The sequence below is a fragment of the Narcine bancroftii genome, chromosome 2 (assembly GCF_036971445.1).
Source record: "Narcine bancroftii isolate sNarBan1 chromosome 2, sNarBan1.hap1, whole genome shotgun sequence".
Lineage (NCBI taxonomy): Eukaryota > Metazoa > Chordata > Chondrichthyes > Torpediniformes > Narcinidae > Narcine > Narcine bancroftii.
In genome coordinates, this window is record NC_091470.1 from 148,907,049 (window position 1) to 148,925,284 (window position 18,236).

The 18,236-nt window shown below is 37.0% G+C and overlaps 1 protein-coding gene and 1 long non-coding RNA gene across 3 annotated transcripts in view; both read left to right on the forward strand.

Annotated features, from left to right (window-relative positions):
- Nucleotides 1–18,236, forward strand: part of prdm16 (PR domain containing 16) — an 829,575-nt gene that overhangs the window by 57,789 nt on the left and 753,550 nt on the right. The gene's annotated exons all lie outside the window — the stretch shown is intronic.
- On the forward strand, nt 3,793–6,242 carry LOC138752481 (uncharacterized). The gene is made up of 2 exons (XR_011350680.1): nt 3,793–3,880; nt 5,967–6,242. It is a non-coding gene; the product is annotated as an uncharacterized lncRNA (long non-coding RNA).

Genomic DNA, 18,236 nt, shown 5'->3' on the forward strand with positions numbered 1-18,236 from the left:
GACGCTGCTGCAATAGCACTCAGCATGTGTAATTGTGTGTGGCCACACAGAAAGGCAGTTATTTGTGCTTTACATACATATTTATGAGTCTGCATATAGATATTTATAAAATGCATACCATGTGTACATATGTACAGAACATTGTTTCACTTTTGTTTATTGTTAAGGAAGCTTTGATAACCCCGCCGCAAAAAAAAATCGTATTTACTCTTTTTAAATGATAGAATGTTTGAATGAGAAATAAGAAATGAACATGGAACCGGATATTATGGGTTGAAGGGGTGGGTGGCATGCAATCGATAGCCGTTCTACCTATCATTTGAGAAATTCATTGATGTTTTATTTAAGCAGATATTTTAATGCTCAGCTGAAGGAACAGCTGTAAACATTTCAATTCGGTAGGTCTGAGTTGAGGAACCTCAAGGAAAGATTACTTATTTTTCATGGTCTAGTACCATGTATTTAAAGTGCACGCGGACGAAACACTGCACACCTGGAAGATTTACAAGGGGATCTTTACGGTTTTGATGTGATTTTAAACATCATCGTGTTTATTTAATGTTGCGCTAACTTAATTCCATCTATCGGATTGATCATTTCTTAAAGGTTTTGTTTGGGAGAGGAAAAAAAAACTTTTTGGATCCTTCCTTTTGGATGATTTAAACCGGAATCAGCTTTAGTCTAACAAATATATGAAGGTATTTGTGCAACCTTATTTTAAGAATGAAGTGAAACAATTCAGCATCACAGGCCACTGTTTTGTGACATATTAATATATCGTAAATCCGAAAAAAATTGTGACTGTACTACACCATACAGATTCTGGTAAATCTATATCGACATTTTTGGCGTATTTTTAAATAGCTAATTGGAGTGTTAATTGCTTGCTTTTTTAATTAGATGTTTAGAAGATAATAGATTGTTTGTTAGAACCAAGTAATTGGAACAGTAAACAAAAGTTGTGAAAGATGTTTAACTACTGCGCAGAGGGAAAGTGACCACGGTAATGGGTTTCCAATAAAGCAATTATTGCACCCGGGATCTGAGAGGCCAGAATCAATGCGGACAGGACACAATTAATAGACAGTAGAGAAGAACCAGTGATGGGAACGCTCTTAACTTGAAATCAAGTTATTCGTCACAATAAGAGAATTTGACAAAACAAAAAAAGGTGTGGAAAATAGTTCTGGATAATTAAATTTAATTGGAAGAAGGTGTCTGATCAATATAAAAGTTGACCTTTACGAAAAAGTTATCGAAAAGTTGGTGAAGGTTTTTACAACTGCAAATTGTTCAAGGGTATCGGACCACCTTAAAAAAAGTATTTATACACAGTGGAGATTAATAGAGACATATAAACGGTTGTTTGTGTAAGGGAAATGTGTGCCGTTGGTATTTAGATTTGTCAATCTCTATGAAACATGCAGATTAAAAAAAATATTTTTGCAATGTACAGACGTATAAAATGAACCTTTACGTAATGCCACATTTCAGCAATATTTGTACTGTAAAATTTTGTAAACTGCTTTAAATAACTTCAACTTTTTCCAGTAAATTAAATCTATTTACAGAAGAGTTATGATGTGAAAACACGACAAATTAAAGCTTGGTAAATATTACAGGAAATAAGATTCAAAATTAAAATGCTTGATAAACATGGTTTGGAGAATGATCGAGAGGATAAATAGCTAACATCAGGGGTTACTTGTATGCGAGACGGACGGAAAATGGTCTGTTATGTTGTAGCTGTATTTTGACTCCTCCCTTGAAGCATCCCCCGCCCCTCCCCACCACACACACCACCACCGTTTGATTTCCTTACAATAATCTGACTCGGCAATCAGACATTTTTCTGAATTACAAGATCAGAAATATGCTGCTATAGCAATAGGGTCAGAGTGCCGGAGAAATAGGTTGAATTCAGAGACTTTAACCCCCCCCCCCTCTCTCCCCACCAGCTCTATTGTCACATGTAATTGACTTCCCTCGCTCCTTTTATTCCTATATTGTTTCTTTTACCATCGTGACTTCTTCTGTCAGACATTCCCTATCTCTGTCCAAATCTCATTAATGACAATATTTGTCTCACGCAACAATTATACGAAGCGATGACAAAGATACCATCAAATATAATTATGGTGCGATTTGTGTCACCGTGTATTGGCATCCGACGGGAAATTATAAATTGTCTCTGCATACGCGCACGGCCGCTCACAAGTGCAGTTATAATCCCGCTCAAATACACACGCACGTTTATTCACAGGGCCACATACGAGTACTCAATCGATTAAACCTTTATAGTCTTGTAACACGATGTACATTCATGCAAATTCTTTTATTCACTCTCACCATTCAAACTCGAAAGGGACCTGAAATGTTCCACGCTCAAGTTTACACGGCTAACGTACATTGAAGTCTTCTCAGTTTAGTTGCAATCAGCTTCCATGCTCACGCGAGAAATTCATTCTTAAATTCTTACGTACCCATCACCTCTGCAACGTCATGATTCCTTGCACCAAATCACCCACGTAAAACAGGAGTCTGGTTCTTCTATGAAATAATCTTTGCATCTTAGACATTGTACGTGTGTATTAATAATAAATGTAGGTATATTTTACGTATTGTAAAAATAAATCCTGAGATCATAAGATGAGAAATATGAGTTAGAAATATTAACAAAATATATAGATTTTCAAATTGTACTTTCAGCATTGTGTGTATTGTTCGGTTGGATTTCTTCACAATGAAGCACAGTGTCTCCTTGACTGAATTTTCGACTCCTTGCTTAAAATACCAATTAATGCTAAAAATTCATTTTTAGTTGTACAAACTGACCATCTTTCTCCTCCTCCACGGTTCATTCAAGTTAACATATTTATATATATATCGTCATATCGATTTTTAACATGAAATGGTACATTTGGCAACCTAAAAAACCTACAAATAAAAATATATTTTTATAAAATCACACTAAGTGGAAACAATAATGTTGATCATCCAAGACAATATTTTGCAATTCTGGTCGATGAGTTCAGTTGGCGTGAGGAATATGTTCCTCAATTACAGATTTCACACAGATATTTAGTGTTCTGTCGGAAGCGAATAATATTTCGCGTATCGCTTACAAAAGAAAGAAACAAATAGAAACTTATGGTTTACACCCCTTCTTTAAACTAAAAGTCCATATTTAATATGTCTTGATAACCTCCTTCCAACAAAGCACCAATTAAACTCCCATATTTGCACTCCCCCAGGCGTTGCAGTGGATTTGATTGGTGTAAGAACCATCTATTGTGAAGATTGCGACAATCTGGCGAATCATAAATCTTAAATATACCTGTCACATCTTTACTTTATCAATAACTGAAGTTTCTCTGTGAAATACCTAGACAAATTTATAAACTCTTTAAATCTAAATATAGGTATATTTAATACCCAGCACAGCCATGTATTTGTCGCAAAGTTTTGTATTTAGAAATGTATTTAGACCGTTTTAAGTTACATGTGTAACCGGGTTCATCATCGAAGTCCTATTTTTATTGTCTCTGCTAAACACCTGGATGTTGTCATTCGGCATCTAGCCTTTGATGTTTCTTCTCGCTTTTGGATAGCTTTGAGGTCTAGTGTGCTTCGTTCAATTCATAATGCAATTTTTTAGGTGCTGCAACCTAAACAAGGCGCGTGCTGTTGTGTCTATTTCTCTTTACATTACCGCTCAATAAATCTCATATCATATTCGGTGCTTTTTCCTTTATTACTGATGGCATAACGTCATCCTTGAGCAACATTTTGCCAGATATTGATGTAAGATTACAGCAACGCCTTTGCAGCTCCAGTGATTTGGATGGTGTTCGAATCCCGCGATGTCTGGAAGGAGTTGGTACGTTCTCCTCGGGTCTGCATGCGTTTCCCCCCGGGGCTTCGGTTTGCTCCCACCATTCGAAACGGTGTAGGTTAATTGGGTGTAAATTGGGCGGCACGGACTCGTGGGCCGAAATGGCCTGTTATCGTGCTGTATGTCTAAATTTAAAATTTAACATAGGACGGTATTCATATATTATTTTTGAGATTGTACAATGGGTGCAGATGCATCTTTATTTCTTAATTTTCTATCTATTATTAAATTATTTTTTACTCAATGCTAACCTTATTGTAGCTGTGCAGTTGATTAAAACGTCTGGGGCGCGCATTTCATTTTTATCTTGTGTACCAAAGCTACAGAAACGTTTACATTATTAAATAATTAGACATTATTCAATGGTGACAAGCAACTGAAGCTGTTCCCTCTCACCCTCTTTTATAAATTGATCTGACTACTCGAGCTCAAAACACAATCGCATAATCGAAAACTTGGCATTGAGGGAGGAAGGTTATGCAAATAAATTGGCTTCTGCAATCAGAGAAATGGAGCTAGCTGACAACTGAATATATAATAATGTTTTAAGATGTCTAGAATTCAATTGTTTGTATGGTTTTGATCGGAGGGCTGTCACGCTTGTGTTCTCTGTTCATCACTTGTTCATTAGTTCGTCAATGTTCCAATGTCAAATTCCCCCGGTATAAACTATCACCTGTTATAACTTAATGCGCAAGAGTTAAAACTTTGAAAACAGGCAGGTGAAAACTATTTACCAAAGCGAACTTCATAGTTCTGCCAATTAAAGTGAGATAGAATCTGTCCTTGGTATATACTACTTAACTCACAACATTTCAAAAAGAGGAACTACCATAGTTCAATATCATGGCAGGATTAAACAAAACATAACAAATTTGCTGAATATTAATGCAATTTTGGGAAAGCTATCCTTATAGTTGTTATCAACCTATTATTTGTTCTTTAGCATCCTGAAAGATATTTGCTGTATTTATTTATAATAATTGAACTTTGACAAATGCTGCCTGAAATTGATACATTGACTAAGTTCAAATCAATCTTTCCTTGGTCCTATCATTCCATTGAGGCCCACCAAAATATTACCATAAATTTGCTGCTGTTGATTTCATCTGTCTTTTTTCTATAAGAGATCTAAAAAGTAGGTGGAACAATTCTGCTGCACTCCTTGATTATGTATTGTGAAATCTTTATTAAATTTGAGTAATCCACACTTAAGTGTTAGAACTGTAGTTGTGTTGGAGATTAAAAAGATCAAACTAGATATTTGCTTTTATAATGAAACAATCATACTGATTGCTGATCAATTGACGTGGGAGAATGCTAGAAGTCATTCTGGGTTAGGTATAAAGATTAAGGTTAACTCATTATTATAATGCAATACACATATGAATTTGTCATACATTGTAATATGAGAATATTGATTAGCAAACCCAGACATTTCTGCCTTCCAACGTGGACTATTTGAAATACATCTTTTAGAAAAACACAACTTGATTGATTTGAGTTATAAATTTTGACCCAGCAAATGACACCCATAATCTGCTAATGAATACATTATAAAAATAATGAATCACATTGAAACTCATAACAAATACAGTTAATCATTTTCAAGGTAACCTTTTTGGGTTTTAAATTCCAATGTTCTCTTATAAAATTGGTGTATCATGTTTGAAATGCAAAAATAAATTTCAAGATATTAGCTGACACCCCAAACATTTGATTTAAAGCTATGATCGATAAATAATGCTTCAGAAGAAGCATCATTAGGCACTTAAAGTTCTGAGATCATCAGTCATCTGGGAGAATTTCATAATATAGTTTCAAAATATTGTTATTTTTATGCTGTTTCATGGTCTATTTTAGAATATTTAGTTGTGAATCTAAGTGAAAGGCCAACATTGGAATGGAGGAGTTAAGTAAGAGGGAGGGAGCAGGGGCGAGAGAATATAATAAATGTGACTTTTCATCTACAATATAAATTTTAAAAGTTGGACATAGTTCAGAGTTAACTATTTAGTTAATCAAACTAAATATTCACTAAAACTAAATGCTAGTGATCATTTTTCTACAGGAGATAGGTTACCTGTGATGGAGACAATGGAGATAATTCAGAATGCAGCAGGGAAGACCAAAATCTAAAGAAAACATGCTCCTTGTGGCACCTTGACAGGGGTACAAGGAAAGGCACAGAAACCAGGATGTGCCTAATAATAGAGATTCAAGGGAATTGAGGAATTTAAAAAAAAAATACTCATCCAGCTACTGAATCTGTTTAAAGCAGAACAAGCAAAACTCAAAGTTGAGTTATCCGGAAGTTGAGAAAAATACTAAAAAATAAGTATTTTAAGTTTTGACTTTAAACCATTATTTACTTTGAGTGTTAAGGGCGTCACATAATTTAAATCATTGCTTGATGTTATTTCTTGTATAAAACATTCTCTTTCTTTCATTGTACTGCCTTGCAAGTTTGAGGCTTGCAGAGGTGTGTACAGCAGTGGTTCTCAACCTTTTTCTTTCCATTCACATACCACTTGAAGTAATTCCTATGCCATCGGTGCTCTGTGATTAGTAGGGGATTGTTTAAAGTGGTATGTGAGTGGGAAGGAAAGGCTGAGAATCACTACTCTAGACCCAATTGTAAATGAAATATTTTGCTTAAGTCATTGGCCTATTTCTTTTGGAGTTATGAAACCATGCACATACTGAGTCAAATAGGTACGATGTAAAACAGTGGTTTTCAAACTTTATCTTCCCACCCACATTATCACAGAGCACCTCTGGCATAGGGAATACTTAAAGTGGTGTGTGAGTGGAAATAAAAAGTTAAACAACCACTGTTGTATAGCCTCTTCAAGTCAAGTCAAGTCACCTTTATTTATCCTTCATACCATGCTCACACGGTAAAGACACGATAGTGTTTCTCCAGGACCACGGAGCATATTTACATAAATACAAATTAGGATAGAAGTTAAACACATTAAAATATTGAGACGTATACAGTAGAAGTCCACAGTACACTATCCATATATGTTCTGGGAATTTAGAGGCCTGATGGCTTGGGGGAAAACCTTTTGCCCAATCTGAACGTAAGGGCTCAAGTGCCATGGTACCTCCTACCGGATGGCAGAAGGGAGAACAGTTTACATGAAGGGTGTGTAGAATCCTTTACAATGTTTATTGCCTTTTGCCTGCATCAAGTGTTGTAGATATCCTTCATGGTAGGAAGAGAGCCCCAAATGATTTTTTCTGCTGACTTCACTATCTTCTGTGGAGCTCCCGTGTTCCCTATCAGTCTCTCTGAAAATCAGGCAGGGAATCTAGTTTAAATTTGAAAATGACTTTGAGAATAGGATTAAATGTCCTAACTAATTCACCCATATATTTATAAAAGAAATTTGTCAATATGTTTAAAGATGATTTATCAAGCAAAACTGTTTACAATACTATCAGAACCAGAGAAATTTGACTTTTAAATAGGTTAGATGTATTTATGTGAAAAAGTGTTACTTTTACAACATATTTGACTTCAATTACCAAGATAAATAATTTGTCACATTTTAAAGATGTGTATCCTTGTTAGTGTATCCCTCCCAAATATACATTTATTGAGGGTATGTACACAGTGAATATAGGAAGATTTGAGTGCAAATGGTGCTATGAATTGATATAATTAAGATCAATAACAGCTGCTATGTTTCAGTTCCCTCGTTGAAAAAAATCTGACAGGAGTGTTAGGTTGTCAGGAATAGTAGAGTGATGTTAAATAATGTTAGCAACTTAGCAGAAAGGTGAGAATGTGTTTTCAATGAAACTGTGCTCCATAACTGCAGGTTAACTACATAGACTGCACAGGACAATGGTCAGCACATCTATATCTAACCAACACAAGGCCTTCCAATCTGACCAAGATTGTTCCACATTCTACCTGTATATTTCACACAAATATAAAAGTGAACTCTAACCATTCCTCAGATAATGATGAAAGTTTATTGCCATATATGTAAGTACAATGTACAAAAGAACTGAAATTCTTGCTTGTTGCATGGACATAAGCATGTTAACACACTGACAAACAATGTTTCACTTAAATTATCACCACAGAAAGATAAAAGGATAGATAAATATTCACAGTTACATTTCAGAAATGTGAGGGGCTCAATCTGGTTTTAGTGTGGACCTTCACACTCACTTGAGGACTTCATTGACACTTAATCATAACTAGCCCATTGGAAATTTTCAAGTTAGATATACACAGGGAAAAATTCCTGGATTCAACTACACGTCTGTATAATGAAGAGGTATTGTTAAGTACACTCTACTTGCTCTTGGATACATGGAAGAGAATCTTGTGAAACATACCCTGATTGTGATCTGCTCTTGCTAGAAAATGTAGAGACGTATGTGTTATTGAGGCAGGATTAATTTTAACTAACGTACTCTTGAAGAATGGATGTATTGATGAGGCATCTGGGAAAAAAATAACATCTTTATATCCATATTATTAGGTTAAATTAATATTTTCAGAAGACAGCTAAAACAGAGTGTATAGAAGTTACATTTTATTCAGTTTTCATGTTTACATTGCGCACTAAAATGTAATGTACTTGTTTTAAACTTTGTAAACTAATTTTGTCAGATGTACTGCCCACTAGAAAAAAATTTGGATTGAGCTGTTCCTGTTGTGATGTACCTTCCACGCTGCTGAAGATCCAGCTGCGCTGGGTGGGTCACATCTCCAGAATGGAGGACCATCGCCTTCCCAAGATCGTGTTATATGGCGAGCTCTCCACTGGCCACCGTGACAGAGGTGCACCAAAGAAGAGGTACAAGGACTGCCTAAAGAAATCTCTTGGTGCCTGCCACATTGACCACCGCCAGTGGGCTGATATTGCCTCAAACCGTGCATCTTGGCGGCTCACAGTTCGGCGGGCAGCAACCTCCTTTGAAGAAGACCGCAGAGCCCACCTCACTGACAAAAGACAAAGGAGGAAAAACCCAACACCCAACCCCAACCAACCAATTTTCCCCTGCAACCGCTGCAACCGTGTCTGCCTGTCCCGCATCGGACTTGTCAGCCACAATCGAGCCTGCAGCTGACGTGGACATTTACCCCCTCCATAAATCTTCATCCGCGAAGCCAAGCCAAAGAAGAATATACCACATGTTATCAGTGTGCATTAGCTGCTTTTAATTACTCAGCAAAGAGTGGATCAATACATTGCAACGTCAATCTTCATAATTTACTCATAGAGGAAAGACATTGGCTGAATGTGAACCCTATATAATATAAAGGAGTGGTACTGGGATGTTATATTATATAAAGTGGATGCACTACTTCCTCTATAAAAATTATTTTATTAAAAATCGCTGTAACCAAATGACTGGCGCAATTCCAACCTTAAATCATCCCTGGCCACATTCTGGGCATTTGCCCAACCCACTTCCCTCCACCCATCCATCTCAATGTGCCCAATTAGGCTGTTTGATAGTTTAGTCCATACACAATTAATTCCAGAGCTCAGTCATAGATTGCTCTACTACCCAATTTCCCTTCATTTTATTTCCTCCTTCCCTACCCTGTGTTTACCACATCTCTCCAAACTATTTCATCTCCTTTCCATATCCGCTTCAACCTGCCATATTGAGATCCCTTAAAAGTGCAGACTCCTCTTTGCATTTGAGCCAGGCAAGCAACAGTAGGTAGAATGTGCAGGTAATTTTTTAAAATGTCTCTTTTAAAGGAATAAACTATGGTAAGTATTTTTAGAGTAGAGCTTTACAATTTTTTTTGTGATTCTTTATTTACTGGCCTTGATTTAATGGCTGTGTTGCTTTGCTAGACCCACTGAAATGGCTTAGCTTTGCCAATAATCAGTGGACAATTTGGAAAGGACTATATATGTTGACCTTGTCAGTATCACCCATGTTGTGCAAGTAAATAAAAAAACAAGATTACACTACATGGTGGAACCTTTTATCTCCTTCTGCAATTGATAAATTCTTAAACCTAATAAATCAGCAAATGATTTATCCTTATTATTAACATTTCACAGGTCTATATGATGATTTTTGATCCTATAGTTCATTAGTGTATTTTTCAAACTTTGTAGTTCTATTTTACTTTCCATATAATTAATTTTCAGATCTGGATGAATGTGTCAATCCTTAAATGCCCCTGAGAAAATAGTGATTGGCCAATTTTGTGAATGGCTGCAGTCCTTCTGATGAAGCTATCAGAGAGAGAATTTCAAGATTTAAATCCTCTGACAATGAGGAATAATAATATATTTCCAAGTTGGGATAGTGTGGAACTTGGAAGGGAATTTGCAGGTGATTGTGTTCCCTGTTATCCTTGTTCTTCATGAGGATAGCAGTTGCAGATTTGATGGTTGTGTTGGAATATCCTTGACAAGGAACTGTAATGCTGCACACTGCAGCTGCTCTGTATTGATGGTGGAGGGAATAAATATTTAGGGTGATTGATATAGTAAAACAAAACAGGTTGCTATGTTTTGGATTGTGTTGAACCTCCTGATTGTTGTTGGAACTTATTTGTATCTTGTAGATGGTTGAAAGTGTTACTTGAGTCATTTACTGCAGAATAGCCAGCATTTAATCTACGTCTATAATTGTGTTTTAAAGTGTTTAGCTTTGTTGGGGTTTTGGTCAGTGATAATTTCACCTCCCCACCCCCCCACCCCGCAACATCAAGGATGTTGATGATGAAAGATTTGACACTGATAATATCAATGAATGTCAAAAGTAGCTAATGTTTAGAAGGAGGTCTTTTCCAGGTCAATTGGAGAATCTTCTGCAGACATTCTGAGCCAAGGCTGTTGCTTATGGTCATACTATCTTTTTCTCTCTATACATGGGAAGACATTACAGAAGGAAAAATTAAAGGAAATGCTGAAAGCCTCCTTGAAAAATTGCAACACCCCCGTTGTCCTTGGGAACTCATGGACCATGACTATTCAAAGCAGAGAAGGAGCATTTAAGCTGTGACTGAGCACCTCGAGTACATACAGCAGGAGCACACAGAAATCCTGCATAACTAACAGAAGACCAAAGCTCAGAAACTATTCGTCTCACCTTCTGTCAGCAAGAGTTTGTATTTTCCACCACAGCTGTAGGTGTCACTTCAGAATCCACAAAACTGGAGTAGGAGCAAGTAATTCTCGATTCCAAAGGACTCTTTATGGCTTTCTCAATTGTTTTGGAGCATATTTATGATTTTACCTCATTAGTGGCTTCTCTGCTGATCCAATTTTTTTGGTTTCCTGTTTGTTTTGTTGTTTTAATTTTGGATGGCCTTTTTACTTGTGTTGATAATTTGTTTGATATTGAGTAAATTTTCCATTTAGATCAAGGATTAATATTTTGTGATAAATTGTACATAACTAACTTCTGACGTCAAAGTGCTTTTCAATTATTGTCAAGTATGAGTACATGGCCAGTGGTTTTCCTCACAATGTTTGCAAGTACATCGTAGTATTATGAATATTATACTGTGGAATGAGGAAATTTGCATTCTTTAAAATGGCAATGCACAAAAGTGCTGGAGAAACTCAGGAGGTCACACAGCATCTATAGGAAGCAAAGGGTAACCAACATTTTGGGCCTGAGCCCTTCATCAATGTATGAGCAAAAATTAGGCAGGCACCTGAATAAAAAGGTGGGGAAGGGAGGGAAGAAGGAACAAGGGGAGGAGCGTAGGGCAACAGGCAAGAGGATATGAGGGGGAGGAGAGCTGAGAAATTATAAGGGAGGGGATAGGTCTCTGAATGAAGAGGGAAGGGGCAGGGTGCTAGAGGAAAGGAGACGGAGGGATAAAGAAAGAGAGGGAGATAGGGAGGGACCTAATGGAAGCTGGAGAAATTGATGTTAATGCCATCTGGTTGGAGAGTGCTCAGGTGGAATATTAAGTGTTGTTCTTCCAATTTGTGGATAGCCTTAGTTTGGAAATGCATGCGGCATGGACAGTCATATCAGGGTGGGAATGGGGGTTTTCCACAAAAGTGCTGGAGAAGCTCAGCAGGTCACTTAGTACCTATAGGAAGCAAGGGTAATCAATGTTCTGGGCTGAGCTCTTTGTCAAGATATGAGCAAAATGCAGGCAAGCTCCTGAATAAATGCACAAATAGGCTAGAGAAGCTCACCAGGTTACTTGCCTGGTTCACTGGAAGCTAGCTAAAAGTAAATGACACAGAACATTGCAGGCACTTCAGCCTAAATGTTTTTCCAATCTCTGTAAACCTACCTCACACCCATAACACGTGTTTTAAACATCTATGTGCCTATCTAAGAGTCTTTTAAAGGTCCCTACTGCACCAGCCTCCACTACCACCCCGGCAATGCATTCCAGACATCTGCCATACTCTACATTTTTAAAAAACTTTCATGTCTTCCCAAAACTTTACTGCACTCATCTTAGACAATTATCCTCTAGTATTTGCTATTGTTGCCCTGGAAAAAGGTACTGGCTGTCCACTATCTATGCCCCTTATAATCTTATATACCTCTCATCCTTTGTTGTTCCAAAGAGAAAAGTTATGGTCCTGTCAACCTTGCTTCATTTGCCAATCCAGACAATATCTTTGCAAATCTTCTCTGCACTCCCTCTAAAGCTTCAACATCCTTCCTGTAATGAGGTGAACAGAACTGAATGCAATTCTCCAAGTGCGGTCTGACCAGAGTTTTATAGAGTTGCAATATTACCTCATGGCTCTTGAACTCAATCCCCTGACTAATGAAGTTCTTAACTACCCTATCATCTTGCATGGCAACCTTGAGGGACCTATGGACCTGTACCCCAAGATTCCTGTCATTAACCACATACTTCACCTTTAAGTTCAAGCTTCCTAAGTGCATCACTTCCCACTTCCCACTACACCTCCAATCTTTGTATTATTTGCAAACCTACCTCCACTTCTTTGTATGTTATTTATAAAAATCACAAAGAACAGGGGTTTCAGAACCGAGTCCTGTAGAATGGCACTAGTCACTACCACCTTCTGGAGAGAAGCCAATTCTGAATCCAAGCAGCCAAGATTCTATGCCTTGCTGCTTTCTGAATGAGCCTACCATGGGGGACCTTGTTAAACACCTTATTAAAATCAATTTACACTGCACCCACTGTCAAACGTTCATCAATTTATTTTCACCTCCTTGAAAAACTCAACTATGCTCTTGAGACAGGACCTGCCTCTCACAAAGCCACAGTGTCTATCCCAGAGAAGGCCATGCTTCTCTAAATCCTAGTAAATCTTGTCTCTCAGATTCTTCTCCATTAGTTAAGAATATGTTGTAAGTTTTTTTGGGTATTAATAAAAATAACATTCATCTCTGGAAAATTTGTTAATCTGGCATCACTGAGTCCCAGGCACACTGGATTATGGGAGTTTATGATACATATCTACTGAAGCATTAGGATTGCCTATTCCGACCTCCAGTATGTTGCCTATCTGCACACTGGTCTCAGCTCATTTTAGTTGAATCTCTTAATTATGCTTTTGTTTCCACAGGAGGTAAATGTTTCAAGGCCCTCTAAGCCAGCTTTCTATTCTTTACACTCCATGAACCTGGATTTGTTCAAAATTTCAACTGTCTCTTTCCCCTTTAAAATATAATGCAATGCCTCAATCATAAATGATTTTTCCTTCCTTTAAATTCCTTCATGGCTTTATCCCCTTCCTAACTTTCTAACCTTCTGTAGTTCTGTAGCCTTCCAAATATCTTTTGTTTACAAAATACTGCACACTGAAGCATCCCTGATTTTCATCAGAAAAACTTTGATGAAGGGCTCAAGGCCGAAACGTCGGTTATGTATCTTTTTGCCTTTGCTACATAAAGGACACTGTTTTACCTGCTGAACTTCTCCAGCATTTTGTGTTTTTACTTCAACCACAGTGTCTACTGAATTTTGTGATTTACTCCTGATTTTAATTAGGTTGCTTTTAACAATGTACCTTCAGTTGCAAAGGCTCTCAATTTATTCTTTGACCTTTCAACCTCCCTATCTTTCTTTATGTCTCTAAAATTTATTCAAATGTACTATTTTGTTTTACAACTACATATGAAATACCTTCTGGTGTTTCACTACTTTAAAGGAGGTTTATAAATATGAGGTTTGTAGTCAGTCAAACTGGTCTGGCTAATTAGTAAACTTCATATAATACTGAACACAAGAAGATTGAAATATAAGACAAGGGACCAGCCTACTCTGCCTTTTGATTAGATGATGGTTGATCTAATTTTTCAGCTTCATTTACAATTTCTTTTCAGATACAGACTTGTATTTACCTATGGCTCAAAATTCTCCTTCTGCCTCAAGTATACACAATGCCTCATCATCCACAGCTCTCTGGATAGTGAATGTCAATGAGTCACAATTCTCTTAAGGAACAAAGATTCCTCACCTTAATCTTAAGTTGTTGATTCCTTATTATGAGATCAATTCAAGTTCATTATCATCTGACAGCATTTTACTGGACCATAGTTGCCACACATACAAACGCATTACACAACACATAATAATCACATATCTACTTAAAGATATAATTTAAAATGTATATAGATATTTTGGAATTATTAACTCAGTTACAGGATACTGTTCACCAATCTCACAGCCTGTAGAAAGAAGCTATTTCCCATTCTAGTTCTGATTTTGATGCCCCTGTACCTCTTGATTGTAATAGATCAAAGACAGCATGTGCTGGATAGAAAGGGTCCTCAATAATTATTTGAGCCCTATTTAAGGAACATTCTCAGTGAATGTCATCAGTAGAGGAAAGGGAGACCCCAGTGATCTTCTCAGCTGTTGATGATCATCTCTATTGACTTCCGGTCTGATGCTGATGCTTGAGGGTCACAAAGAGTCACAATAAGAAAACTGCAGACAGAAATTGAGTATTTACTTACCAAGGGATTTCAGTGCAGAGCGGAACCAGACATGACACTCTCAATTATGCTCCTATAAAACTATGCTGCTTGTTTTAGACTACTATCTTGCAAATATATAATCAAAACATTGAACCTTAAGCCTACTCAGAATCTTGAATATTTTAAGAAATCTCTTCTTATTTTCTAAATTTCAAACAGTAGAGGCCCATTCTTTTTGTTTCTTCATAAAACAATTCCCTTATCTCACGAATCTATCTGTTGAATTTTGATTTCCCATCTCTAAGCAAGTCCATCCTTCCTTAAATGCGGCATGTCTGGCGTAGCAATGGCTATTGGGACCGGGGTTCAAATCTTGCATTGTCTGTAAGGAGTTTGTATGTCTTCCCTGTGTGTGTGTAGGTTTTTCCTGGGAGATCTGGTTTCCTCCCACCATTCGAAATGTACCTGGAGTGTAGATTATTTGGGTGTAAATTGGGTGGGACGGACTCGTGGAACCACTGTATAGTTATTAGCACTGTCGGTATGAATGTACTGTATGGGGTGGCCTGCTCCCTGTACCTGTGACTCCTCCCCTCAGAATGCCCATAAAGATCGTTATGCCCAAACTCCTCCCTCAGTACCTGCCTTGGAACCGTGCCAGCAACATGTGAGATGTGCTGTCTTATGGTGATAAAAGCCTATTAATCACAACTCTCAGTCTAATGTGGTTGATCAATAGCGCTACTCTGATACCATGCTTTATGTCTAAATTTTTAAAATTTAAATTTAACTATGCAGTACTTCAGATACCATTTGGCCAAAGCTCTGTGGAATTGTGAGTTTTCATTGCTCTCATGATTCAAGTTCAAGTTTATTATCATCATCTCTTCCCCAAAAATTAATAGCATTTCATTGTGTTTCATAATTAACTGCTCATCTTCAATCTTCTCCTTGCATGCCCAATCATTGCTAATCAATCCAGGTTCTACTTAATTTAAGAAATATGATTGTCCTCTGTATTAAACAGCCCTTCTAACTCTCCTCTTTCCTGGCAAATTATAATGCTGAACCTCAATTACAGCTTGACAATCTTGCATTAAGTGGCTTCAAGATCCAGACACAAATTTCAGGTAAGGTTTCAGATGTTTCAAATACAACTATCTTTATCTTTTATAAGCTTTAAGTAAATCAACCTAGCTCACACTGAGCACTAAACTAATTTTAATTCTTTCTATTGATTCAAACTCACAAATGAGGGAGACAAAAGCTCAAACTTCCCCTCTGCCCTTGGTAAGTAAATACTCAATTTTTGTTCGCAGAGTTCTATTTAAACTGTGCTCTTTGTGACCTTCAGCTTTAATGAACTTTGGCAAGATAAACTTTGTATGATAATTTTAAATGAGGTACATGTGCATTTAAAATTACACATCTTACTTTCTAAAATCCATCCTGCTTTGGCTGCTTCTAAGATCATAGGTGTATTTTCTTGGACAAAACAACTTAACTTTGTTTTTTTTAATCCATGGCTTAAAATTTTCTTGGAAGGCAATGCAGGGTCATGAGAGGCTGTCATCAGCATTGAATCTTCTCTGTTAATTGCAAGAGATGACTGTTCAGGGTCAGCTCTGTAGCACCACCTGGGCCCACTCTGTTAGCAGTCTTTGATAACGGATCACTCTCGCCCTTCCTGAAGCCTTTCTTGCCTGGTAGGAGTTTTAAATTGCTTCCACTACAGCCACACTATCTTGATTCAAGCAAACCAGAGGCTAAAGTGGGTATTACCAGTCCATTACCAACAGCCTGAGCCTTGAGTACTCAGTGGGGAATTCCTTGTATCAGACAAAGTATTACATTGTGAGAGAAGGATTCCAATGAAGGAATGCAGCCTCATTCTGTCTCGATGATCCCCCACATGCTTGATTATATATAATGTTAGTCTCTTCAGCTGTGCGAATTATAATATTTTTTCATATTTGAGGATCTTGCTAAAATATGACTCCTATAAATTCTGCCATTCCCTGCAGGTGCTATAATGCCAATTGTAAATATTAAATAATGTTAAAAATGCTAATAACTGTTTAATATCAGAAAATATCGTACTGTCTTGTACTTTCACATTATTCACATAGTCCTTTCATGGTAAATTATATTGACTAATCCTATGAACCCTCTGATCTATGTTTCCACTTCTCCACCACTCTCCACCCAATCTTTAAAATCTTCCTGGGATCTCTCTTTGGCTCTTGCTTTTAAAAAGATTACAATTCTGTCTGTGTTTCCTGTCCTTATTTTAACTCACAACCATTGTTCTTTGGAAGAGTCAAGTTTGAGTCTGTTAATTCAAGTAGCATTCAAACATAAGTTTCATGTGATTGAAGTGCTGCCACTTGGAACATGAATTGTGCTGAGTTTAATTTCCCATTTCATGCAGATATTCTGGTGAACAATTTGCACAGTGTGCTTAAACTTTGTCATATATTTTTCAAAAATGTGCTGTTGAAAATCCAAGCAAAGCAATTTTATGTTAATTTCTTTGTTTTAGTACCTGATGATAAATCTGTTTCCTTATTTTTTTGGCAATAATTTTGTTCTCCTGAGTAGATTTTTCATCAAATTTTGCCAGCAATAGTTTGAGACACAAAAATGTAGTGATCTGAAAAGTAACCATTCATACTTATTCACTGGACAATCAGTTTCCGCTAACTTTATTTTTGTTGAAATCAAGCAATTTGAGTAACTAAAGCTCAAACTGCATTTTTTTATTCTCACTGTGATCTATGACCTCATCACTCAAATGCAATTTTGATGCTTTTTCATGTGGAGGGCAGGGTCATTTCATATTGACTGTGATTTCCACTTCATCTCATTGTCATTAGAGAGGTCGTGCAAAATTTGCACTTAATGGCAAGAAATGTTGACTATTTTCCTTCACTCCCTTGAGCAGGCCTTTGTGTGCATTGGAGATTTTATCTTAGTGCAGGCGCACATAGATGGCTTTCTGGTCCATCCATGGCATCTTCTTGCCAGGAATGTAGCACTGGAAAATCTCAGTACAACATCTTCTGCAGGCACTGTTCTTCTACTAACCTCTCTAGATTGCTCTGACTTTATGGGAACACTCCCATCCTTCTCCCTTCATTGTACCAATCATCATTCATTAACAACACTTGAAACTGGAAGAATGTTCCTTTAAGACTTGGTGTGCGAGATCAAACATGCTAGATGAGAAAAAGTGAGAACTTGCAAATAGGGAACATTGTGCTGAAACCAATAATACAAGTATCAGCATAGCATTATGTAGAGAAAATCAATGACATTGTTTTGAGAATCTCATATTTGAAGCTCTCACTCTGTGAACATTAGCATTACTTGCAATACTGTTTAAATAACCAAGAAAAAAACAAAAAAAAAACATGTAGCAATATTTATGCCATATGTTTAATTTTATTTTCTTTCTGAA